At 32.1% G+C, this 18,000-nt stretch overlaps 1 protein-coding gene across 1 annotated transcript in view; it reads left to right on the top strand.

Annotated features, from left to right (window-relative positions):
- The window catches only part of LOC120194701 (cytoplasmic tRNA 2-thiolation protein 1-like), a 28,914-nt gene extending 21,608 nt beyond the window's left edge, over nt 1–7,306 (top strand). Inside the window, exon 11 of the mRNA XM_039196939.1 lies at nt 7,268–7,306. The gene's annotated coding sequence lies outside the window, so the exon portion shown is untranslated. The remainder of the gene's footprint in view (nt 1–7,267) is intronic.
- The last annotated feature ends 10,694 nt before the right edge of the window (nt 7,307–18,000 follow it).

Genomic DNA, 18,000 nt, shown 5'->3' with positions numbered 1-18,000 from the left:
TTTTGCCCGTGGGAGATTGAATTGAACTGTTCTTCCAAGGCATGGAGACCACCACAATTAGTGGTTTTAATGACATGTCGAGCCACAAATTCCCCCTTTTAGACACTTGTTAATTGTATTCACCTTATTGGTAATCCCATAATACGTGTATGAATTTTTATGAATCCGTTACACTCCTCAACGATTTTACCTCAATTCTAAGATCTATTAATTTATTGAGTGATTAAATATACTAAATTATCTGATTCAAATCTCAGAAATTTAATACTTCTTGATTTAAATAAAACAACGATTGCACAACTTTGAGCTACAGTATGAAATGGGGTCAATATTAATATCGATGAAAATACTCCGCTATCCTCCTTTTAAACTCGGCTTCAGATTGTCAAAATTTGGTCTATCAGTGGGAGTTTAACTGCTTTCATTATCTTTTACTCAATTAAATTTGTCGAAATCAACGACTGCATGAGTCTAATTTCGGCCATCCTCGATAATTAGTCAAAAACAACAACAGTGATCAATTTACTAAGCGAATGGGCATCAAAGAAATATGGAGGGAAAAGGAAAATCGAAAGAGAATGCGAGTAAAAAGCTTGGAAATTACTGCTTTAACAATATAGGTCGGCCCCAATGTCCAATCAAATACATAGGCAATTTCATCATCTATACCCTCTTTTATTTATGAGAAATGACACCTGTAAAATCCAATGAATTTGTAATTAAGGAGCTATTTTTCCGATATATCATCATTAAATAGTATATTTTTTGATCAGACATCGTTTAGATTATATTTTTTGATCTAACATTATTTACAGAAAGACACGCTCCTGTAATACGTTTTACGTTAATTTTGTGTCACGTGGGATAAGATGTGCCCCTAAAGCGAGCCTTATTATGACATAATATACATGTGTGTAAAGCGCGGCCCCTGGGGCACGCTGTAGGCCACCTAGGAGTATAGCGCAGGGCAAGGGACAACATCTTACCTTTAATACAATTATATTAGACGCGTAACAGGGGCTCGTCTTAGCATTATCTGATATAATTATGTAAGGCGCGGTGTAGGTACCGCGTCTTGTAGATTTTTCCGTCTAAAAATACCCTTTCCCCTCAGTAACTCCTCACATCTCCTCTCAATTAGAAAAAAATTAATACAATAATCCGACAATCTTCTCATATTTGATTCAGAAGTTCGTGCGATTTTTCGTTATAAGGTAATTTTGTGATAATTTTTTTTATTATACTTATTGTTTATTATGATTATTTGAAAAAATATTATATTAATTGTTGTTAATTAATTTCTGTGTTTGTAAAATTAGAAAGCGGGAGGATACGTCGAAATAGTTTTGCGGTACATGTAATAATATAAAATTATATTATTTAAATTATTTACGTTTATGTGTACAAATTTCGTTGTGTTATATTTTCGTTCATATATTATTTATTTAATCAGCTTTGTTTCAATTTTTTTTACAGATATAATATTACCGCACTTTTAAACTCAAAGAATGACGCAACTTTCAGCTATTGTTTATTATGATGGTGAAATTTGAGAAGATGAAACTAGCGTTGTTTTCGTATCAAATGAGCGTGTTAAAATATCATTGAAGAGAAACATAACTCTTGAGGAGCTAATAACGAAAATTTCGAGGAAGATTCATGTTAGAAGTAGTAGAAGAATGTCGTCGTTGCAGTACAGATTTCCAACATTATTGTTGACATTAACTTATACAGTGTTCGAACTATTGAACAATGATGATGTTGAAATGATGGTCTGGTTCTATCTTACAGTGACCCTGATATCTACCTATGTAACCGAATCTAGCCTCTACTAAATACGGCAAGACACAACTATGTATCACTAACTTAAGATTCCTAATAAAAAGATCTAATACACGATCATTATCCTAAAATTAAATAATTACAAAAATTAATTCTTAATCTGATAATCATGCATTAAATAAATCAATAAATTATTACTAATAATTTTAATTAAATTAAAACGTTAAAATGTTAACGTATTAGCAAAGTGTCGAGATATATGATTTCCATCCAAGCGAAGTAGACTGTCTTCCATTTTATTTCTGCAAAAAAATTAATTAAGTAAAATATTAAATAAATTAATTACAAAATATTAAAAATATAATAAAATATACCTTAGACAGAGATTATAAGAGTATTTGAAAGAAGTTGAGAGAATTTGGTGTAATGAAAGTGATTGAAGATTGTGATATTTATAGGGAGGGATTAAGGTGTGAAATGTCGGAGTATATGGGTAATTATAGTTAAGGCACGCCGTAGGAGGGAGCGCCTTTCTGATGCGTGGTAGATTTTGGGGTAATGTGCTACCCTTGTATGGCGCTATAACTCTTTTATACACGTGTATACCATGTCAGCATAAGGCGCGGTTCAGGGGGCATCTTACCCCACGTGACACCAAATCAGTGTAAAGCGCGCTGCAGGGAGTGTGCCTTTCTACAAATGATGTTAGATCAAAAAATATAATCTAAACGGTGCCTGATCAGGAAATATACGGTTCAACGGTTATATATCGAGAAAATTTTCTAATTAAGGCTTGTTTGGTATTATTTTTTAACTTCAAATTCTTTGCTAGGTAGTTGGCTAGTGAGTATTGATGGACTTAGTTTACTCCTTGAGCATGTCATTATTAATTTGCTTATGTGGGAAAGAAAATAATTCAATAACCAGTCTAAAATCGTTACTAAATTTTCCGGTCTGGGCTGGACCACCCCCTATGTTCTCTATACTCAGCCTCTAGTTTCTGTCCAACTTTCAATTTTTCAATGTTTTTAGGACATCCACAGGGTATGTAATATGGTGGTTGTTTATTAATCCATTTTTGGTGGAAATGAGCCAATCTCATGGGTCCTACGAATTTCACCACTAAGTGTGGAATCCTAGGCCCTTCAACCTTCAAATTTTAAACCCCAAATCCCTTTTTTACCTGATCAAATGGTCAATATTCAAAAGTGATATATTTTATTATTATTATAATTACAAATAAGATGATTCGTGGAGTAGAGAAATAAGAAGAAGAAAAGTGAGAAAAGAAGAAATGGAGTTGGAACCTTGGCTCAGACAGATACAGAAGTGAAATCCCAAAATTAAAAAAAAAAATCTTCCCTTTTGTCGACTGATACATCGCACTCATCACTCATACGACCTCAGCTACCTCCTTAAACCTTTTCTTCCGATGGTAGTAATATACTATTTGTTTATTAATTCCCAGAACCAGCTGTTAATGTTTAGGAGAGAACAAACTCCCACAATTACTTTTTTTTACAGATTATTAATGACACACCACCATTTATTGATTTGAACCTACCCCCAACTATATTCTATTAATTGTTTACAGTTCAAAATTTCAAAATAGGCATCAGTACCTGTATCTATATATTCACCTTGGAGAAGTTGCAGGTTGATATTGACATTGTTCCTTCAACGTCCCGTTAGTCTCTCCAGGATACACACCAGTTGTCATACTAAGCTACGCTCAGACCCAGCCATGATTGAATCATTGGAACAATCAAATACAAGGTGTTTAATGCATCTTATGTTTTTACGCGAGATTTATTAATTTTTTCATATAAAATATTTAATAGTAGATAAAAATAATAATAAACTCATAAAATTTATTTTTCGTAAAACGTAAAATTTGATCTAGCTTTTTATAAAACTCAAATTATCCTAGGTGAACAATTTGAGATTATTTTTTTAAATAATATGTTAAAAGGTTATTTTTTTAAAAAACTATTTATTAGAGGTTTTTAATAAATACAACATAGCCAATGCTATGTGACATGTGGAGGTTAATATTAAGAAAAATAATAATATTGGACAAGCCCCTTCAAATTATTCATGATTAAAAAGTGGTTGGAAGGAACCTATTCTGCAAATGGGAGAAGTGGTTCGATAATGTTTATAGTAAATGGAACCTTATCATTTCAAAAAGGTTTTAAAGGAATAAAGGGAAGGCCTTGACTTTTTAATGACAGCATCTGGATTTTCTTCACTGTTCCTCATTAAACAGGTAGTACTATTTCCCATAAGGTAGAACAATAGATCTAATTGTGAAAGAGCAAAAAGCAGGAGTAATATCATCCACTTTCTCTACTCCTTTTAATGGCTCAATCTTAGCTTTGTGAAAAACGAAGTCAGACTGTAACCAAAAAAAAAAAAAAATAACGAAGTCAGACACTTTGCTCCCTGCAACTTTTGTTATCCTTTACGGGAACCTTTCTTTCAAATGTGCGATTGTGGGGACAATTGTTTTCTCTTGTGCGAATCAGCGGGTGCTCCAGTCACTTTTTTTTTCAATTTATTTCATTGAATTTCCATCTCAGGCCGGTGCATGGAAATCCACCTTTTCTAATCATCGTGAGCAATGTGTGAGGGTGGTTCGAGTGGATCTTGTACGAGTAGCCTACAATTAGGTTCATATAAACTGAACGTAATTTTTTTAATTTAAAGTTTATATTTATTAGGCATTATATTTATATTTGACCATTAAATTTAAAATGATATTTATAATTCAAACTCAATTGTTACTTAATTTAATCATAAAATTTTAAGATTTTTTTATAGTAGTATGTATCTAAAGTCTCGCGTGATATTTGGATCAAAGTAAATTAGAGGAAGTCATAATTTAAAATAAAAATGGCACGTCATCGTTGCAATTAGATAGAAGCCAAATTTGGAAGTACAAGGGGTATAATGAATTATTTAATTGATAGAAATAATAACTTCCAAGGAAAAACATTGGATATATCTAAAGAAGGGTGATGATTGAGATTGGAGTATATTGGGGGGGAAAAAGAAGGCGATTGAATTCTTTTGTATTAAAAAAAACTGGGATGAAATGACTGATTTTGAAGCAGTGCATGTTGTATAGGAGGTGTTAGGTACATGAAAATCTTTGGGAAAGTAGTTTGGTTGTGTTATACTGATAGTCGTAGTGGGGAATGTTAGTTTCAAAACATGAATGATGATGCCGATGACCATTGCTTTCATTGTCATACTACTATTCTTATCTCTTTCCAGCTCTATTTCCGTGTGACTCTCTCTGCCAATATTTCTACTAAATTTGCCCAAAAGACAACCAAATAATCTGTCATTTCTGCACTGCAGATATGTCTACATAAAGTTCTCTCCATTATTTTAGAAAGGTTCCCTACTTGTTGGAGGCTAAGTTTGGAGCCCATTTTCAAGATGAACAACCTAACAGCCCATGGGGATGTCAAATAATGGAACTTGGAATGATTATGCTTAACCTTATCTAATCCGTTCACTTGGTTCTTTCTGGAATTTGAAGCAAACATCATATATTTGTTAATTAATGATAAATTTGTTTGGTCGAACCGATTAGTCAAATATGAATGTCTATGATGGTGGCTTCTGCTGGCTAATTTGAACTTGTGAATCAAATTGTCGGACAGAATTTCTCCCCAGTTTCTCTAAACTTTACTTAGTTTATGATTACATGGCAGTATATGTTCGAAATCTCTTTTAATTAATTAATAACGTACACACACCCTATAAATACAGTTACTCGAACCCAAAATTTTTAAGGAAAATAATATTTTTTACCACTGAAATCACTTAATGAATTCAGTTTATTATTTTAATTTTTTCTTCTTATTGCTAAAATAGTATAGTCTTTTATTAATAAGATTTATATTTTTATATAATGCTTATAAATTATTCATACCCCAAACTCTTCATTCACAAAATAATGTATGTTTAAACATGTTTAGTATGTATTTGTTTGGAATTCATTAAGTGAGTTCAACGGTTAAATGGAGAGCTGTTCTTTATAGAGGTATTGGGCTCGAGCAGTTTTGTTTGCGAATGTGTTGTCAATAATTATAAAAAATTCAATATAAAAATTATCTTATAATAAATCACCTTAAGCCTATTAAAAAAGATGCACTCTTTTATATATTACAATAACAAACATTCCATATAAATTAAGAATAAGTGAATAATCAAATTTTAGGGTAAGTTACATAAATGATAGTTGAAATACAAGTTTTTCCCTTGAATTGAAGTTTTAAAAGTAATAAAAAAGGTCACTAACATTATTGTTTTATGACAAATATATCATGCAGTCATTAATAATTGTTGTTCCAATAAACGATGGTTGATGTAATTGATTTGTTACTGGGGTAACAATCGCAATCGAATGACCGATTTGTTATAAAACAATAACACTAATAGCTTTTCATTACTCGTGAAACTTTAATTGTAGAAAAAGATATTTACCCATACTTCAATGACTATTTGTATAGTTTCTCCCAAATTTTATCCTTTTTACTTAAAAATATTATTTTTATAGACAAGTGAATGCGATAAAATTTATTAAAAAAATGAGATAAAATTATAAGGTGGTGATAATCTTTGAGACGGAGTACTTAAAAAATGCACATTTTAGCCCAATTATATTAGGCCTTTACGTTTGTATAAAACCCTTGGGACCTTAGAGACAAACCCAAGTTTTTCTTTTGGGGTTTTTTGTGCTGGGATTAGCTTGTCATGAAAATTGAAGGTGGCATTTAAAGTGGCACAACCAATAATAGATATAAGTTCAATCCACTCACCCATTGAAACACTAGCTCAGTATAGATACAAGCCCTAAACGAGCCGAGTTTAGCTTGAGTTTGTTGAGCTCGACTCTACTTGAAAATTCTGAAATAGAGCTCAACTCAAAAATTCGCGAGTCTAAAATTTTCAAGTTTGACTCGAACTCGAAATCATGAACTGAAACTCATAAAAGATCAAAAAGGCTAAATGAAAAAGAATCTTAACTAGATTGAAACATCAAACTCAAACTCAAACTCAAAACCTGAATCTTAAATACATTAAAACCTTATAATGTATTTTTTTAAAAACAACAACACATAAATGTTAATATTATTAATAATTTTTTTAAAATAAAGTCTTAATATATTGGGGGTGTTTGGAAAACAATTGATAGCTGATAACTGGTAGCTGATTCCAATAGCTGGTTTGACCAACTGATTTGATTAGCTGGTTTGAAAAACTAATTTGATTAATTGTTTAGCTAATAGTTGATATGTGTAAAATAAAAAATAAGAGTATGATGCATTTAGTTGTTACGTGTATATATATATATATATATTACAATACTTTAATAATTATTGGGGGTGAAATTATTATGGTAAAATGCTTTCGACAATGAATTAAAAATTCTTTAAGAAAATTAGTGAATATTTTTGAAAATTTTAAATATATTTTTAAATTTAATATTTACAAATATTAACATTGTGAGATTGATACATACTATTAATTTTTTAATAAAATATCAACACTACATTTTTTAATTTCTTGAGGGAGTGTAGGGCATCTGTTTGTCCTCCATCAGTAGAGTGATTGGTTGAACCATTGTCTTTGTCCTTTTCCACATGCAATTCTTCTTGTACTTTAGGTTATTGTTGCTCTTCATATTTTGCTTGCGCAATGTTATGACATGAATTTTCTTGCTTATTCCCCTAAACTTGTCTCCTTGATTAAGTTGGGTGCCACTCCTCAGCATAAGCTCACTGCATTGCTCCTTTCCATGATGCTTAGTGACTTCAGTATCACTAGGGAGACTACCTTGTGGGTGAGTATGTAATGCTAAAACAATTTGGCTCACTTGGTTCTTCAATGATCTCAAAGATGAGCTCTGGCTTTGCAAGAAGGCTACTTGATCCTGCAAAAGTGTGGATTGGCTTTTAATTGTTGCTGAGTGCTCATACAGTAAAGCTTTAATTTAAGCCATAAACTCTTGCACAATAGCTTCAAAAGAGTTACAGTTTAAAGAAAAAGTTGAACCCTTGTTAACATTCTACCACGACATTTGTTGATGCTGAAATGCTGAAGGTTCAAAAATATTCTGCTGTGCCCTATTCAAGTTACCTACAATGTTGTTATTTACCCCTTGATTACCCCATGAAAAGTTAGGATGATGACGCCATCTTGGGTTATAAGTGTTAGAATAAGAATTGTTGTTGTTTCGATTAAAATTTCCCACGTAGTTGATGAACTCTTGATTGTTAGGGCATTCACTCTCATGGTGATTGCCATGACATAAGAAACATGTAGAACTAGGCGTTTTGACTTCCTTCACCTCGCTGGAACGTTGTGTAACATCCGCAATACCGGGTTAGTGACTAAATTGAAAAGTTTCAGAATTTGGTGATCAATTTAGGAAAAATTGAAAAGTTTAGGGATTTAAAGTGTAATATTTTGATAGTGGATTAAATGGTAATTAGGGAAGAATTGAAAGGGTATTATGGTCTTTTTATGTAAAAGATATTTATCTTTTATTTAAAGAGAGAAGCTTATGGGTGAGGAAGTATCTGGAATGCTTCATTCTTCTTCTTTCTTCTTCCCGTTGGTTTACTTCATAAGGGTGAGTTTAATTTCACCTTCTTAATTCTTGAATTTATAAATTAGTTTTGATTCTTTGGGTATTAAATAAGCTTAAGGAAAGCTTATATGAGATTTAAACAATAAGATAAAGGAATTAAGAAGGAATTTGTAATATGAGTTTTAAGATGAAATTTTGATATGGTATGGTTGTTGAAGTTTTATGGATGAATTTGACTTGTCATCAATCTAATTAAGAAGTATGAAGTGTTAGAATTGGAATTAGAACACATTGAAAATTTAGTGTGATTCTTGAATGCCATGTAAATGATGGAAATTTGGGTTTAAAGAAGTGATTATGGAATAGAAATGAGTTTAAATATGTGTATGGAAGTTAGGAATATTAAAGGAAGTAAAATATGAAGGTTTAAGCTGAAATGAAGTGAATTTCGAGCTCAAAAATATGATTTCTGGGCAAGGGGAATCGGTACCCATTCAAGGGGAACCGATACCCCTTCAAACGAACAAAATTTCCAGAATGTCATGAGGGAATCGATACCCCCATAGTAGGGAACCGATTCCCCCTAAAGGAAAATTGTAAATATTGGTTTAATAAGTTCGTTTAAGTTGCTAGTATCAAATTACAAGGTGTAGGTATCTAATAATTGTCTTAAAATGTATAATTATGTAGATTCAGAGCCTAAACGAGTTCCGAAATCATTGACAAGTAAGATCGATAAAAAGGTAAGATAAGAGATTGGAATGGACTAGTGAGGCCAGGTGAGTGTATACAAGTTAGTTTATGATGTTTAATGGAAATAAGAATTGCGACAAGTCTATTTCCTATATTAGAATGCATTAATTTATGATCATAGGCATATGTTTGATTTGGGTATGTGATATATATTACAATATGTGTTAAATGATTGTGTGAATACATGTATTGTGATGAGTATAGGAATTAATATGAATGGTCTATATGATTGCATGGGAATGTGAAATAGGTTATATGATAGGTGACCATACATGTTAATAGTATACGTGATCAATTATAAGAATTAATATAATAGATTTATATGACTACATGAGAAAGGTGATGAGTTAAATAAGATTAGACTATAGAGTAATATGAGAATAATATATTAGTGAAGGGAATTGAGTATAAATGATGATACCAAACCATAAGATAAGTATTTACTTATAGGATAATATGATATTATATGATATATATATATAACTTTATGAGGAAGAATTGGGTGTTATATGATTTAGGTATGAAAATGATCTATGCGTAAGTATATTACGTGATTATGTGACTATGTGTGAAATAGAGCAAACTAGGTAAGTATAAGATATGTAAATATATGGCTATGGAACAAAGTATGTAATAATACAATGTTATTTGATTTATGATTTTGATATGTGCATGGATACATGAAATGGATATAGGTTATTATATATGTTACATGATTATATGTATGTGTGATATATGCTATGAGACATGCCCAATGTGAAATGAAATAAGCCAAGTGACTATATGAAATATGTGATTGTAAGATCAATGATTACACGTACATGTGGTACGTGACAGAAAGGAAATGATATGAATAAGTGAAGTGAAATGATATAAATGACAATGCCCATGTTATGTGTCATGAGAGCTAGGGGTATAGTTGGCATGCCAAGAGTCGAGGGTCTATGTGGTCCTTCGGGACATATATGTATTCTTTGGAACATGTGTGAAGTCTGGTGAGACACATACTTGATCCTTGGCATATGTATATGATTCTTAAGGAATGATATGTGGTCCTTCGGGATATTGTGGTCCTTCGGGACATATATGTATTCTTTGGAACATGTGTGAAGTCTGGTGAGACACATACTTGATCCTTGGCATATGTATATGATTCTTAAGGAATGATATGTGGTCCTTCGGGACATTGTGGTCCTTCGGGACATATATGTATTCTTTGGAACATGTGTGAAGTCTGGTAAGACACATACTTGATCCCTAGTATATGTATATGATTCTTAAGGAATGATATGTGGTCCTTATGGACATTATTATATGGCACTACGGTGCAATTCTACGCGGCACTATGGTGCAATTCTATGTGGCACTTCGGTGCATTTATATGAGCTGTGGTGACAGCATTAGTGCACAACCTCCATAAACTCACATATCTATAGTTCTCACATATGTACATGGGCTAATCAAGAGATATAAACAAATATATGTTAGTGATATGATAAATGTTATAGAAATGATATGATGTTGTGTGTGTATAGTGTTTGATTGAAAAGGCTAAGCATAAAAGTATGTGATTACATGATGAACTGTTAATGATGAGTTATGTGTATGTATGTATTTACTGTAATTAAGCTGATATGATTTTATATGATACGAGGAAATCATGTAATTTGGTATAACATGAAAGAACAGAACATGCATGTATTGATATATGTTATAAAGTGCATTATAAGTTTTATGCCTCACTAAGTCTTCGACTTAGCGTGTGATTGTTTCACACGTAGGGTACAGAAGCAAGAAGAGAAGAGAAGAAGAGTAATACAAGTTAGCATCTCCCTTACAAGATTTCAGATCAGAAAATAGATGAGTTAAATGATTTTTGTTATTTTGAATATAGTTGGCATGTACTAATTGATTGAGTTAAATATGCTCTGATCGATTTTGGTTATTGTGGTCAAATTACGTAACTAAACTGCTTTTACTTTAAGGAAAGTTTTAAATTTTCTTTGAATTTTGTCAAGAGTTAAAGTTTGAAAAGTCAATGTGACACCTCGGACTCGTATCCGGGTCGGGTACGGGTTGGGGGTGTTACATTTAATGGTATCAGAGCTAAGGTTTAGCCGATTCTCGGCATAAACCGAAGTCCAAAGTGTCATAAACATGCCAACATAGAGTGAAAAATTTCTGATCTGATAGGGTAAGGAGTGTGCTGTCTTGTTAATAGAGTTAAATTGTTATGTTATATAAGATAAGTGAATACTGAGAATGAGTTATGAGATATATATATATGTTTATATAATATGATAGATGATATGTGAACATATACAAATGACATACGTTATATGATATGAATTGGATGATCATATGCACACGTGATATGTGATAGAAGTAAGGATATGAGCACATGAATATATGAGAGCTCCCAAAGTGAAGCACAAGGCGATAGACCTGAGGGTAATAGCATTCACCTGCCCTGGCCAGGCAGGGAGAAGAGCGAAAACCTCAGGGGATGTTTGTATAAGATTAGAGAATGATTCATGATATTGAATGATATTCCGATGTGTTTTTAATTGTATACTTCGTTAACTCATAGAATGAATGTATCGAAATAGTTAAAAGAGTTATGAGCACCCGATCTCAAGGGTGAATTTGAGGAAGGCTCTGTTATTACAGACCTTTGGATATATGATATGAAGATAATGCTAGAAGATGTTCATTTCTCCATAGTGGAGAAATTAAATTGAGAAGTTTGTTATTATGTGGATAAGATGGAATATGGTGAACGAGTGTCACCATAAGGATTTTAAAAGATCAAGTGACGTGGTTATTGTTTGTAAAAGAGTTTGTATTCTAGATGGAAAGAGTTAGCATTGGCTAACCAGAGTATGTGATAAAAATGTACTGAAATTATAAGATTATAAGATATTGTCAGGATATGATAACCAAATCTGAAATGGATCTGGATACAATTGCATATTTAGATCATAGTAATGTGGTATAGTAAAGGAAAAGGAAGTAAGAATTTGTATATTTGAGTAAAGCTGAGGATTGATAAGAAGAGTTTGAGAATGTGTATATCGATGATCAGATTATAGGACACAAGAAGTCAGAATGTTGAGTTTGAGCAAAAGAAAGTTCAGGATGTATGAGAATAGAGGTGAAATTGATAAGTTGAGTAAGCGAATTTTGAGATAATTTAGATTGGAAAGGATGTATATGATTGGTATAATAGGGCTTGTGCCCTAGATTGAACAAAAGTTATTATCTAGCTGTCAGAGTAAAGGTGCTAGAGTTATAAGATTGGAGGAAAGATAAAGTGGAGTTAATCAAATATGATATGAATCTGGATGTGGTTATGTATCTTGATCATACAGATATGATGTAGGCAAAGAGATAAGCATTGGTATGTTTTAAAAAGTGGCTTTAAAGAAGAAAATACAAATACAAGAGATGCTAAAGAATAAAGTTCGGTATAAGAAATAAGGATATCAAAGTTATGAGGATGCAATGAAGATTGTTACACAGAGATGAATATAGGTGATAAGACAAGAGTATGTGAACATGAAAGGAAAGATATGATTTGTGTATAAGGAATAAATAAAGGAAGAATGAAATAAAGAAATGTAAAGAGATTGAGTTAAAGGATCAAATACAATAAAGGTTATATGGAATGTAGATTATAATTTTGATATATAAGTAAGAAAAGTATGTAAGATTATATGAAGAGATTATGTGTATCGTAATACAGACAAGGATGAAAGAATGAATAAAAGTTTGGATTGTGGTGAATTAATTAGAAAATGAGGAAAGAAATCAATTGATTGATTTTTGATTTTGAGTGATAAGAATTGATGTTACTGTCTACAGGATAAGTAACATTATATGAATGAAATCAGAGTTATGAATTTGAAACAATGGGATAGTATTGTGTATAAGAAAGAGTGTGGAGATGATAAGGATTTGTACTTTAGAATGAAAGAGTTAGCGTTGACCAACAAGATTTTGTGATGAAATTGTATTGGATATAGTTGTATATTTTGATTATGTAAATGTGATATAGTGAATGAAGTGAGGATTCGTATGGAAGTGTAAATGATAAGTTCGATATAGAAACACGAAAAATGTGCAAGGTGATGTGAAAATATTGTTTGACTCCTTAAAGTATATGTTTAATCACAATTGAAGAAGATTTAAAGTTGTGTTTTGGTCAAATGATGACGAAATACAAGTTTGGTATGGTTATAAGGTATTTAGAGAGTTATGAAGAAATAGATGGATTTATGATATAGAGTGATGAGATGGATGTTACTGTCAACGAGATGAGTGACATTATATGGAATTTTAGAAAGGTCAAAGGAAAAATGCATAATCGAATGAGAGAAAAAACAACAATGGATTGGTATTACTGGTTATTGTTTATATGATAAGCAACAAAAGATGAATGTATAAACGAAAAAGATAGTTGGAAAACTAAAGGATTGAAAAGTAAGTTTCTGATGGTGACAAGAAAGAATAAGTCAGGGAAGCAACATAAGAACATTAGAAGATATGTTCTTATTAAGATGTGCAGTGAAAATTCGAGGACGAATTTTCTTATAAGGAGGGGAGAGTTGTAACATCCGCAATACCGGGTTAGTGACTAAATTGAAAAGTTTCAGAATTTGGTGATCAATTTAGGAAAAATTGAAAAGTTTAGGGATTTAAAGTGTAATATTTTGATAGTGGATTAAATGGTAATTAGGGAAGAATTGAAAGGGTATTATGGTCTTTTTATGTAAAAGATATTTATCTTTTATTTAAAGAGAGAATCTTATGGGTGAGAAAGTATCTGGAAAGCTTCATTCTTCTTCTTTCTTCTTCCCGTTGGTTTACTTCATAAGGGTGAGTTTAATTTCAGCTTCTTAATTCTTGAATTTATAAATTAGTTTTGATTCTTTGGGTATTAAATAAGCTTAAGGAAAGCTTATATGGGATTTAAACAATAAGATAAAGGAATTAAGAAGGAATTTGAAATATGAGTTTTAAGATGAAATTTTGATATGGTATGGTTGTTGAAGTTTTATGGATGAATTTGACTTGTCATCAATCTAATTAAGAAGTATGAAGTGTTAGAATTGGAATTAGAACACATTGAAAATTTAGTGTGATTCTTGAATGCCATGTAAATGATGGAATTTTGGGTTTAAAGAAGTGATTATGGAATAGAAATGAGTTTAAATATGTGTATGGAAGTTAGGAATATTAAAGGAAGTAAAATATGAAGGTTTAAGCTGAAATGAAGTGAATTTCGAGCTCAAAAATATGATTTCTGGGCAAGGGGAATCGGTACCCATTCAAGGGGAACCGATACCCCTTCAAACGAGCAAAATTTCCAGAATGTCATGAGGGAATCGATACCCCCATAGTAGGGAACCGATTCCCCCTAAAGGAAAATTGTAAATATTGGTTTAATAAGTTCGTTTAAGTTGCTAGTATCAAATTACAAGGTATATGTATCTAATAATTTTCTTAAAATATATAATTATGTATATTCAGAGCCTAAACGAGTTCCGGAATCATTGACAAGTAAGATCGATAAAAAGGGAAGATAAGAGATTGGAATGGACTAGTGAGGCCAGGTGGGTGTATACAAGTTAGTTTATGATGTTTAATGGAAATAAGACTTGCGACAAGTCTATTTCCTATATTAGAATGCATTAATTTATGATCATAGGCATATGTTTGATTTGGGTATGTGATAAATATTACAATATGTGTTAAATGATTATGTGAATACATGTATTGTGATGAGTATAGGAATTAATATGAATGGTCTATATGATTGTATGGGAATGTGAAATAGGTTATATGATAGGTGACCATACATGTTAATAGTATACGTGATCAATTATAAGAATTAATATAATAGATTTATATGACTACATGAGAAAGGTGATGAGTTAAATAAGATTAAACTATAGAGTAATATGAGAATAATATATTAGTGAAGGGAATTGAGTATAAATGATGATACCAAACCATAAGATAAGTATTTACTTATAGGATAATATGATATTATATGAATATAATATATAACTTTATGAGGAAGAATTGGGTGTTATATGATTTAGGTATGAAAATGATCTATGCGTAAGTATATTACGTGATTATGTGACTATATGTGAAATAGAGTAAACTAGGTAAGTATAAGATGTGTAAATATATGGCTATGGAACAAAGTATGTAATAATACAATGTTATTTGATTTATGATTTTGATATGTGCATGGATACATGAAATGGATATAGGTTATTATATATGTTACATGATTATATGCATGTGTGATATATGCTATGAGACATGCCCAATGTGAAATGAAATAAGCCAAGTGACTATATGAAATATGTGATTGTAAGATCAATGATTACACTTATATGTGGTACGTGACAGAAAGGAAATGATATGAATAAGTGAAGTGAAATGATATAAATGACAATGCCCATGTTATGTGTCATGAGAGCTAGGGGTATAGTTGGCATGCCAAGAGTCGAGGGTCTATGTGGTCCTTCGGGACATATATGTATTCTTTGGAATATGTGTGAAGTCTGGTGAGACACATACTTGATCTTTGGCATATGTATATGATTCTTAAGGAATGATATGTGGTCCTTTGAGACATATATGTATTCTTTGGAACATGTGTGAAGTCTGGTGAGACACATACTTGATCCTTGGCATATGTATATGATTCTTAAGGAATGATATGTGGTCCTTTGGGACATTGTGGTCCTTCGGGACATTGTGGTCCTTCGGGACATATATGTATTCTTTGGAACATGTGTGAAGTCTGGTGAGACACATACTTGATCCCTAGTATATGTATATGATTCTTAAGGAATGATATGTGGTCCTTATGGACATTATTATATGGCACTACGGTGCAATTCTACGCGGCACTACGGTGCAATTCTATATGGCACTTCGGTGCATTTATATGAGCTGTGGTGACAACATTAGTGCACAACATCCATAAACTCACATATCTATAGTTATCACATATGTACATGGGCTAATCAAGAGATATAAACAAATATATGTTAGTGATATGATAAATGTTATAGAAATGATATGATGTTGTGTGTGTATAGTGTTTGATTGAAAAGGCTAAGCATAAAAGTATGTGATTACATGATGAACTGTTAATGATGAGTTATGTGTATGTATGTATTTACTGTAATTAAGCTGATATGATTTTATATGATACGAGGAAATCATGTAATTTGGTATAACATGATAGAACAAAACATGCATGTATTGATATATATTATAAAGTGCATTATAAGTTTTTATGCCTCGCTAAGTCTTCGACTTAGCGTGTGATTGTTTCACACGTAGGGTACAGAAGCAAGAAGAGAAGAGAAGAAGAGTAATACAGGTCAGCATCTCCCTTACAAGATTTCAGATCAGAAAATAGATGAGTTAAATGATTTTTGTTATTTTGAATATAGTTGACATGTACTAATTGATTGAGTTAAATATGCTCTGATCGATTTTGGTTATTGTGGTCAAATTACGTAACTAAACTGCTTTTACTTTAAGGAAAGTTTTAAATTTTCTTTATAATTTTGTCAAGAGTTAAAGTTTGAAAAGTCAATGTGACACCTCAGACTCGTATCCGGGTCGGGTACGGGTTGGGGGTGTTACACGTTGTATATTTTTCAACATATTTTTTTATGAAAGAAAGTTGGGCATACACTGAATCTTTAGCATCTAACTCGAATGTCTCAGGTGCATTCCTTCCAGTTCCAAACCTTGAAGAGAAAAATTGATGGTCGTTATTAGTTATCCTATCAAGTATGTCAAAAGCCTCTTCAAGTGATTTGTCAAGCAAAGTACCATTTGTTGAAGCATTTAACATCATACGTGTGGGTGCATTCACTTTATTGTAGAACATCACAACTTGAGTCCAATTGTGGAATTTGTGATTGGTGCACTTGCGAAGCAAACTTTTGTAGCGGTCCCAACACTCATACATTGATTCATCATTAGCTTAATGAAAACTTGCTATGTTATTTCGAAGTTGAGTGTTCATGTTTGGCGGATTATACCGCAACAAAAAGCTTTTACAAAGACCAGCCTAAGTCTCTATCGAGCCGGATGAAACTCCACTAAGCCAAGCTCTTGCTCGATCACGCAAGGAGTAGGGAAACAACTTTAGCTTTATCATATCTTCGTGCACTCCTTGCTGCCTGAATGAGTCGTAAGCTTCCAAAAAGGCACGAATGTGTTGCCTTGTATCTTTGTTAGGCAAGCCACCAAATAGGCCGATCGAATGCAACATGTTGAACATGACAGGTTTAAGCTCGAAGTGGGCTGCCTGAATCTTGGGTGCTACGCTCCTTGGGTTGAGATCTTCTATAATAGGTCCTAGGTGATCTCGAATAGCTCTCATTCTTAGTACAAGTCCTTAATTCTAAAATGTTGTATCATTTGGATCTACATGATCTTGAACTCGTTGAACACCTTGGTTTGGTTGATTGTTCATGACTCGATTAACATATTGAGCATGTCGTATTTGATGGAACAAATGCTCGATATCCGAAACTAGAGGATAAAATGGTTCATTGACAGTTCTTCGGGTCATGCAACAACAAAACCTGAAAAGGAAATAAAGAAAACTAACAAGTAAAACTAAAAACAAAAACTAACTAAAACTCTAGCTATAGCGAAACTTTAAAAATAATAAACTTTCAATCCTCGAAAATGGCAAAAACTTGACTGCGTGTAAATATATAGTGTTGTGGTACGTAAATCTATACAAGTATACACAATCGATGCAAGTAATACAATAGTGAGTGAGAATCGTCTTCACATGTATT

Source organism: Hibiscus syriacus, unplaced genomic scaffold, assembly GCF_006381635.1.
Source record: "Hibiscus syriacus cultivar Baekdansim isolate YM2019G1 unplaced genomic scaffold, ASM638163v2 tig00117000_pilon, whole genome shotgun sequence".
Classification (NCBI taxonomy): Eukaryota; Viridiplantae; Streptophyta; class Magnoliopsida; order Malvales; family Malvaceae; genus Hibiscus; species Hibiscus syriacus.
This window is presented reverse-complemented; position numbering and strand designations above follow the sequence as displayed.